The following is a 9,280-nucleotide window of genomic DNA, read 5'->3' as shown; positions in this document are numbered from 1 at the left end:
CTGTCCAGCCCATAAGGTGCCTATTACTCAAGATAACATAGCAACCAGGTAATGCTGACCCGCATAGCCTACCCATCATATGCTTTGCCCAGTCCAGCCTGCATACCCTACCCCTGATGTCAATTCCTGCACTTTGCCTAATAAAAAAGCACTACTAGCTCTTTTTGAGGAGTCAGTCAGGAATTCTCTCTTTTGTGCTGCCTCCCTTATGTCCCAGCATAAACTCCAATGAAGGCTTGTCTGGGGAAACTGTTTTGGCCTCTTGTCAATCTGTATTGCATTGAGAGACCAAGAACCAGTGGTCAGTTAACACCATGATTGGTTTCTTAGACAAAGTACAGCCTAAATGTGCTGAGTTTAGGATCGCCTTCCTTGTTTCACATGGGAGGAGAGGGTATTTGAACGAAACCATTTTCCATTCAGAAAGGAAAAGGAGAGTGTCAGCTGAGGAATAGATGAAGTTCACAAATTTGGAAAGTTATTTCTCGAAAAGGGTTGCAGCCTGTAGGGTAGCCATGCTGACAGGCTGACCCCACAGCCAGAAGCCAGAAACAGACACTCTGAGGGAGGGGCAAAGAGAACAGGAATTTATGCTGAGCAGGGTGGCCAAATATACATATTCAATAAGCTATAGGAGTCATGAATATTTATGAAAGGATAAATGTGTGCATGTGCAATGGAGCTTCATGCCCCTTCATGGGTTCCATGTACAAAAAATAGCAGTGTTAGCATGATCCGAGAGTGAAGTTTTCAGTTCTCTGACATCAAAAGGCGAAGCAGAGGACATGAAAACTCTTACTGTGCATTTTCTGGAGATGGGCCAGAACCACTCCGTGTGATAATCTCTTATCAGGCAAAAAACTAGAGGCAATATCAGGTGGTCGGTTGATATAAGTGGTGGAATCTTTCAAAAGGGCTGGTTTCTGTTTAGCCCTTAGGGAAGAAAGGCTCATCCTGAATATTGAGGAAGGAGTATAATAAAGCTTGTTTGACCCCGGCATCCTGTCATGAATGATAATTTAGCTTTCAAGGTTACCCTGGAGTCCCCTTGGCCAAGGCATGGTCTGTTCAGTCACTTGGGAGATCTAGACTGTTATTTTTAGGCATTTATATTAGTTTAGCTAGCAAAATGTTAGGCAGGCAACCTAAATGTCCACTAAAGGTTATAAACACTGACATATTTTAATGCCTTCCTTGGTAGGAAAGAATTAAAACTGCTGAGGGGCTTATATAGGCAGAGTAAACATAGAGGCAACTTTTAGAGCAGGAGTGAAAGTTTATCAAAAATGATTAATATAGAGCAGGAATGCAAAGGAAGTAAATGGTACACTATTGTCAATGAGGGCCAAGTGAGTGAAACTCTGTAGAGTATCCGAAGTGCACTGATTCGGCCCTCGACTATGAGTGGTTTTCACACAGTAGCATGAGTGCCCAGGATTTCCTGTGTACATCCTGCCAAGTATGATTTTAGTCCCAGTTGCTGTGGGCTGTCTGCATGTGCAGTGACCTGCCAGCACTAGGGAGGGACCACCTTACTGAAGTTGTCCACATGTTCAATTGAGGTGTTTTCCCCTTACCAGTTGAGCAATCCTAAAGGAAGGCCATATACTTGTTGTATGCCATTTTGCCTCTTAGCGCGTATGCTTGAGCCCTCTTACCCAACTCCTGAGATCTTATTGAGAAGCCGCCGATCACCAGCTTCAGGTGTTTTCTGTCTACTGGGAGATTGCCTTTCCCTGATGCTGGCTGCAACCAATTACTATTTTAGAGAGACAGTTTAACAATTGCCTCTCTAAAATAGCAGACATGGATGGGGAACTCTGCTGCCTTGCTCATGTCTGCCTGGCTACCTATCCTAACATTAGGGCTAAAACCTAGTGCATTCTGAATGACTTAAACAACAGAAATTTATTATCTCATAGTTCTGGAAGATAGAAGTCCAATATGGAGGTGCTGGTAGGACCATACTCCCCCCTAAAGGCACTAGGGAAGGATCTGTTCTAGGCCTGTCTCCTAGGTTCTAATAATCCCTAGGCTTGTGGCAGGTAACGCCAGTGTTTACATGACATTCTTCCCGTGTGCATACCTGGGTCCAAACTTCCTCTTTTGACAAGGACACTAGTCATATTGGATTGGAAGCCCACCCTACTCCAGTAGGACCTTATCTTAACTAATTACACCTGCAACAACCCTATTTCAAATAAGATCACATTCTGAAATACTGGGGATTATAAATTTAACAGATAAATTTTGGAGGACAGTATTCAACTCATAACAACTTCATTGTAATGGAAATAAGGTTGAAGAAGATAAGTATCAAGAAAGTATGCTTCAAAGGATAGCATCAAGAAAAGATAGCCAGGTGCAGTGGTTCATGTCTGTAATCGCAGCACTTTGAGAGGCAGAGGTGGGCGGATCACTTGAGGCCAGAAGTTTGAGACCAACTTAGCTAAAAATACAAAATACAAAAGACAAGAAATTAGCTGGACGTGGTGGTGTGTGTCTCTAATCCCAGCTACTCAATAGGCTGAGGCATGAGAATCGCTGGAACCCGGGAAGCAGATGTTGCAGTAAGTAGAGATCATCCCACTGCACTCCAGCCTGGGCAACAGAGCAAGACTATGTCGAAAGAAAGAGAGAGAGAGAGAGAGAGAGAGAGAGAGAGAGAGAGAGAGAGAGAGAGAGAGAAAGGAAGTAACGAAGGAAGGAAGGAGACAACTCACAGAGTGGGAGAAAATATTTACAAACCAAGGGACTTGTATCTATAATATATAAAGAATGTTTAGATTTAATGACAAAAGATAAATAATCCAATTAAAAGTAGGCAAAGGATCTGAATATCATTCCTCCAAAGAAGATATACAAATGGCCAATGAGACATGAAAAGATGTTCAGTGTCATTAGTCATCAGGGAAAAGCAAATCAAATCCAAAATGAGCCACCACTTCACATCTACTAGGATAGCTAGAATAAAAAAGCCACATAATAGTAAATGCTGGCAAAAATGTAGAGAAATTATAAGCCACATACGCTGCTGATGGGAATGTAAAATGGTGTAGCTGCTTTCAAAAACAGTCTGGCAGCTCCCCAAAAGGTTAAGCAAGAGTTACCATGTCATCCAGCAATTCCATTCCTAGATATGTACCCAAAAGACCAGAAAACTTATGCACATTCAAAAACTTGTGCATGGACTGGGTGTGGTGGCTCACACCTGTAATCCCAGCACTTTGGCAGGCCGAGGTGGGTGGATCACTTGAGTTCAGGAGTTCAAGACCAGCCTGGGCAACCTGGTGAAACCCCGTCTCTATGAAGAATAAAAAAATTAGCCAGGCATGGTGGTGCATGCCTGTAGTCCCAGCCACTTGTGGGGCTGAGGCGGGAGGTTCACTTGAGCCTGGGAAATCGAGGCTGCAGTGAGCTGAGATTGCACCAGTACACTCCAGCCTGGGCAACAGAGTAAGACCCTGTCTTGAAAAAAAAAAAAAACTGGTACATGAATGTTCATAGCTGCATTATTCACAATAGCCAAAAAGTGTAAACAACACAAATGTCCATCGACTGATGAATGGATAAATAGAATGTGAAATATTTGTATATATAATAGAATATTATTCAACAATAAAAAGAAACAAAGTACTGATACATGTTAAAACATAGATGAACCTTTTAAAAATTATGTTAGCTGAAAGAAACCAGTTACAGAAGACCATATATTGTTATTATTCCACTTATTTGAAATGTATTATATCATTCCATTTGTATGAAATGTCCAGACCAGGCAAATCTATAGAATCAGAAAGTAGAGTAGTGATTTCCTTAGACTGAAGGGAGGCAAGAACGGGAAGTGTCTGCTAATAGGTATACGGTTTTTTGTTAGGGTGATGAAAACATTCTGAAATTGATCATTTTGCTAGGCACTCAACCCTGTCACTATACTAAAAACCATTGAATTACAAACTTTAAATGGGTGAATTTTATGCCATGTAAATTATATCTCAGTAAAACTGATATATATGAAAGACTTGAGGTTATAATTTTTAGAAACCATAATAACAATGCTTGACCAAATGAAACAGTAATGGCCGGGCATGGTGGCTCAAACCTGTAATCCCAGCACTTTGGGAGGCCAAGGTGGACAGATCACGAGGTCAGGAGGTTGAGACCATCCTGGCTAACACGGTGAAGCCCTGTCTCTACTAAAAATACAAAAAATTAGCTGGGCGTGATGGCACACGCCTGTAGTCCCAGCTACTTGGGAGGCTGACGCAGGAGAATCGCTTGAACCCGGGAGGCGGAGGTTGCAGTGAGCCGAGATCACACCACTGCACTCCAGCCTGGGCGACAGAGCGAGACTCTGTCTCACAAAACAAAACAAAACAAAACAAACAAACAAAAACAGTAATGCAAATTATACTATGTGTATCTCCATTCACCATTGCTCAAGCAAGTTTGTTTCCCCCCATCTGGTTGCTACTATTAAAAAAGGTACAGATTTCATTCAATTAAACACTGACCTATTTAGAAACAGAAACGCTATAGAAAATTCTACAGGTATAGATATATCATTTCCATTTTTTCCAAATGGAACCCTAAGCCTACTAGAAATGCTTAGAAAGAAATCTTCACTCTGGAAGTGCAAACTGTGGTGACTGTTAGAATTTCTTGAGGGAGCTTGTTAACAAAACAAATTTCTGGGCATTGTCCCCCAAAATTTCAATTCAGTTGGTATGAGATATTGCCTAAAATCTGCATCTTTATCAAGTGATTGTCACACAGGTGGTCCTCAGATAATCCTGCGCTGAAGGAATTCTAGGGTAAATAAGGAGCAGTATGTTTGCTAGAAACTGCACTACATTTACTACAGGCAGGACTGAGGTGAGAGCCTGGACCCTGGAGGTAGACTCTAAGGGTTCAAATTCTGCCTCTGCCACTTTCTACCCCTATGCCTGGGGCAAGTTCCCTGAGCTTCACTTTCTCCTTTGTAAAATGAGGACAAGTCCCCTCATAGAGTTAGTGTGAGGATGAGACGAATTCACATAATTATACTTAGAGACTGGCACAAAGTAAGCACTAAAGATGTATTTGCTGTTACTATTGAATGTGAGTTATAAAATTTAAATACCATGTAGATCACATGCAAAGAAGTTTAGACTTGTAATAGCAAACCAATTTCTATAACGGTAACATATTCCAATCTGATCACTTAAAATAATGACGTGCTGGCAAACCAAGTTTTCAGTGTTGAGTTGGCACCTAAGCCCTAGGTTGGATGGGGCCTACCTAGGCCAGGAAGTGACTAGGATGATGGGCCTGGCTTTATAGCCATAAAAACCAATCATAGGCTTTCTTCTATAAAAGTCAGAAGATAGAAAAAACATTTTTAGAAATGATCTGGGTCAAGCGCAGTGGCTCATGCCTGTAATCCCAGCACTTTGAGAGGCCGAAGTAGGTGGATCACCTGAGGTCAGGAGTTCAAGACCAGCTTGGCCAACGTGGTGAAACCCCATTTCTACTAAAAATACAAAAATTAGCCTGGCATGGTAGCAGGTGCCTGTAGTCCCAACTACTCGGGAGGCTGAGGCTGGAGAATCACTTGAACCCAGGAGGCAGAGGTTGCAGTGAGCCGAGATCACGCAATTGCATCGCGCCCAGCCTGGGCGAGAGCGAGACTGCATCTCAAAAAAAAAAGAAAAGATCTGTTAGCCCGAATTGTTGTTGACTTGCTCTTTCTAGAGGGATGTTTATACTCTTGAATATTCTGATTTAGTTTTCCTTTTCCTTTGTTTCTTAGAGCTATGCTAAAATAGAGCCTGCCCAAGGTTCACTCCCATAAAATGTGTCCTTGAGCTTTTTGTTTGTTTTTTAGCATGAGAAGGTCCTATAATATTTGTACCGAAAATTACATTTGACTGTGTTTCTTGGCTGACTCTCAGTTGATTCAGGTGCTTTTTTCCTCCCTTTGGCTGATGGTTGTCAGCACAGGCTGTCAGTCAGTCAGCACCATTTATGGAGGGCCCCTGGTGTGCAGGGCTTCAAAGAGACCTCAAAACAAAGCAGGAGCTAATGCTTGGCTTTTACGACACATAGAATCTATTGGGCCAATCAGGACAAGCGCACAGGATGTATACATAATACATGAAACATGACACAGACATATACCATCATGTTCTAGCAGGATCAGCCTGAGGCAAATTTTCTGTGTCTCTTCCTCACTTCCAGGTGCTGCTTTACAGCCAACAAATATTTATCAAATGACATCTGTGTAACATCCTTGAGTAAGTGACAGATACTGTCCTCAAGACCCTCCTACCTAACCAGTACTTTCTAAGCTATTGGCCAGTTTCCACAATTCACTCCCCAAACCCCTCTCCCAACTTCAGGGCTCTCTTTGTCTCCTCAGGGCCCTTTGCTTAGCTAGCTATAAAGAAATATTAATTTTTTAAAAATGTCGCACTAAAGCATAGCTGGTGAGTTACAATGTAATATTTTAACTTTTTATTAGTCCAAAGGAATAAATCTATAATGGTGAAATTATAAAAGAAAAGGCAACTGGATAAGAGTTGCCTTATATATTTTGACATGTATGAAGTTTCTTTTTTTAGACAGCACGTTTTAGGTTTGGATTTGCAAGGCCCAGTGTTGCTGTTATTTCTTTCCAGGTCCTCAGTGAGACCAAGGGGTCAATAAATAGTAGTTTCCCTTGGTCTTAAAATCCAAGCAGCCAGGACCTGGTGTGGTAGCTCACACCTGTAATTCCAGCACTTTGTGAGGCCGAGGCGGCAGGATCACTTGAGGACAGGAGCTTGAGACCAGTGTGGAAAACATAGTGAAACCCCCATCTCTACAAAAATTAAAAAATGAAAATTAGCCAGCCACGGTGGTGCACATCTTCAGTCACAACTACGTGGGAAGCTGAAGCAGGAGGAACACCTGAACCCAGAAATTCAAAGTTACAGTGAGCTATGATCATGACACTCCAGCCTGGGCAACAGAGCAAGAACTTGTCTCAAAAAAAAAAAAAAAAAAAAAAAAAAATCCAAATACTTAGGCTTCCCAGAGGCACAGTTGTTTGAAACCAGAAGAATAATATGCTTGTCCTACCTGATAATGGCTTCTCTGTAAGATAGAAGTTATGTGCTTTGATTGGTAGCATCATAACTTTTATCTACAGATAAGGCACAACTTTGAACAATAATAAACAAATACAAATCTTTAAATGTTATGCAGCCTCTTTCATTAACTAACAACTTATTAACTGTTGCTTGAGTAACTCTAATTTAGTCTCTGAGTGTGAGTCAAGTTAACTCACCCAGACAGAGGGTCTGACAACTGTGGGCTCTGTCTGGTTCACATAGATTGTGCACAATTGTTTCAAACCAGGTCTTTCCTTTGATTCCTATTAGCTGAAGTGTCTCTACCTGTTTGCCCCCAACCAGCTAGAAAGCCCTGTTTGTCCTTCTAAGACTCCTGCTTTTAGTCTTTGGCTCTACATCTGAAGATATGAATAGAAAGAAAGTAAAATTATATGCCAGCAGTCTTATGCCACAGAGACAACTGTTTCCCTTTTAGAAAAAGTGCCCCAAGGCCCATCCTGGCCTTTTTCCATTTCTAAGTTTTAAAACTCAAAAAACTCTCTATCCTTTTCCCAACTCCAACTCAAAATATTAGAGACGAGTTAGAATTTCCAAATTTAATTTACTAGAAAACAGTTTTTAAAGCAGAATACAGTTTTAAAACTGAGAAAAAATGTCCTTTGTGTCTTTTCAGTCTTTTCATAGACAATTTATTCTGGCTAACTTAAAATGAGGTTTGTAATTTTAACTGTGGTATTCTTTGGATGACTAGATGGACATACCAGGTGGTATTACTATGGGAATTCCTTATGGAGGAATGAACCTGAAATATAGTATTGAAAGAAAGAAATATGACATAATTCAACAGAGGAAGGCATGAATTTTGAAGTGTGGGAAATCATGTGTGTAAATAACTAAAGATAAGAATTACTGAGTCATGTACTGAGAATAGAAAACCAGTTTCCTGAACTTCTCTGTCCGCATAGTAGAGGATTAGGACATCTGGAAGAAGGAAGAATACATTTGTAAAAGATCTTGAATTTATGGTTGGGAAGGAAAGATTATAGAAACAAGTATGAAATAAAATGTTTTTTCTACCTTGTTTGTTAGTTAAGTGTGCATTTCTCAGACTTTCTAAAGATTTCTCACTATGAATACTAAACATTTTCCTGATTTAAATCCTGAACAAATGATCTGTTTACACTGCCAGCTTTCTAAGTTTGATGCAGACTTAGGTATTTGTACATTAGAAAATAAATTATTGTGGTTTTGGGGAATATGCTAGAATAGGTACCTTAACTGACTTTCCTGCTAAAAATAACTAAAAATGTAGAATAAAATTATTTTAATGCATTGATGACCTGGAAAGTTAGTAAGGAATACTCTTGGATCAGAAACTAAGTGAAGGCAGGAATCCCAAGGGGTAAGCTGAAGGCTGAGGCCAACTTTCACCTTGAGAGCATCTGAAGCTTCCATTTTTATGCCTTTGAGAGTGCTGGGGACAGATAACAAAGCCCAGGGCCTGCCCAAGTTGGGGAGCATAATAAAAAACAAAATTCAGGTACAGTCTCCTTGCAAAAAACTCATCTAAAACTAAAGGATACAGAAAGATATCAGGGGAAGTGGTACCTAAAATATTACTAGAGATCAGAGATTAACATCTGGTACTGACAACTACAGAATGTATGAATAAGAAGAAAGTGAATTAACATCCTTTTAAGGAAACTACCCAGCACAGACTATTAAAATAGAGGATTATATGAAATACACATATGCTTTGACCTAGTAAAGCCACTTCTTTCATGACCCTTTTTAGACTTTCTTCCTTATGATTTGGAGACCTGGCTTTGATGAGATTAAGATACCAGGAAGCAGACAAGCAAATGCGTGATTGGTTTAAAGTTTGTAAATGTAAAAGTTGTAAACCACTATAGGTTGAAATTTTTAAAATAGTGATACATGGTTACATGGATGAGAGAAGGTCAATAAAGAATATAAGTGAAGGAAAAGTAGCAGAGTAAAAATGTGGCCATTTTGAGCAGGCTTATGTTTGGTAGACATTAGTGTTCAGGTGGAAAACTAGTTCCCATGACTATTTGGAGGCTTGCCTTATGGCTGGGGGTGGAATAAAACACAAAACAAAAAAATTTACAAATAGAACCTCAAATGGGCTCAATGTCATAGCAAGGAATGAAGTGCAGAAGCAT

This window comes from Papio anubis, chromosome 5, assembly GCF_008728515.1.
Source record: "Papio anubis isolate 15944 chromosome 5, Panubis1.0, whole genome shotgun sequence".
Lineage (NCBI taxonomy): Eukaryota > Metazoa > Chordata > Mammalia > Primates > Cercopithecidae > Papio > Papio anubis.
Note: the sequence above shows the minus strand (reverse complement) of the source record.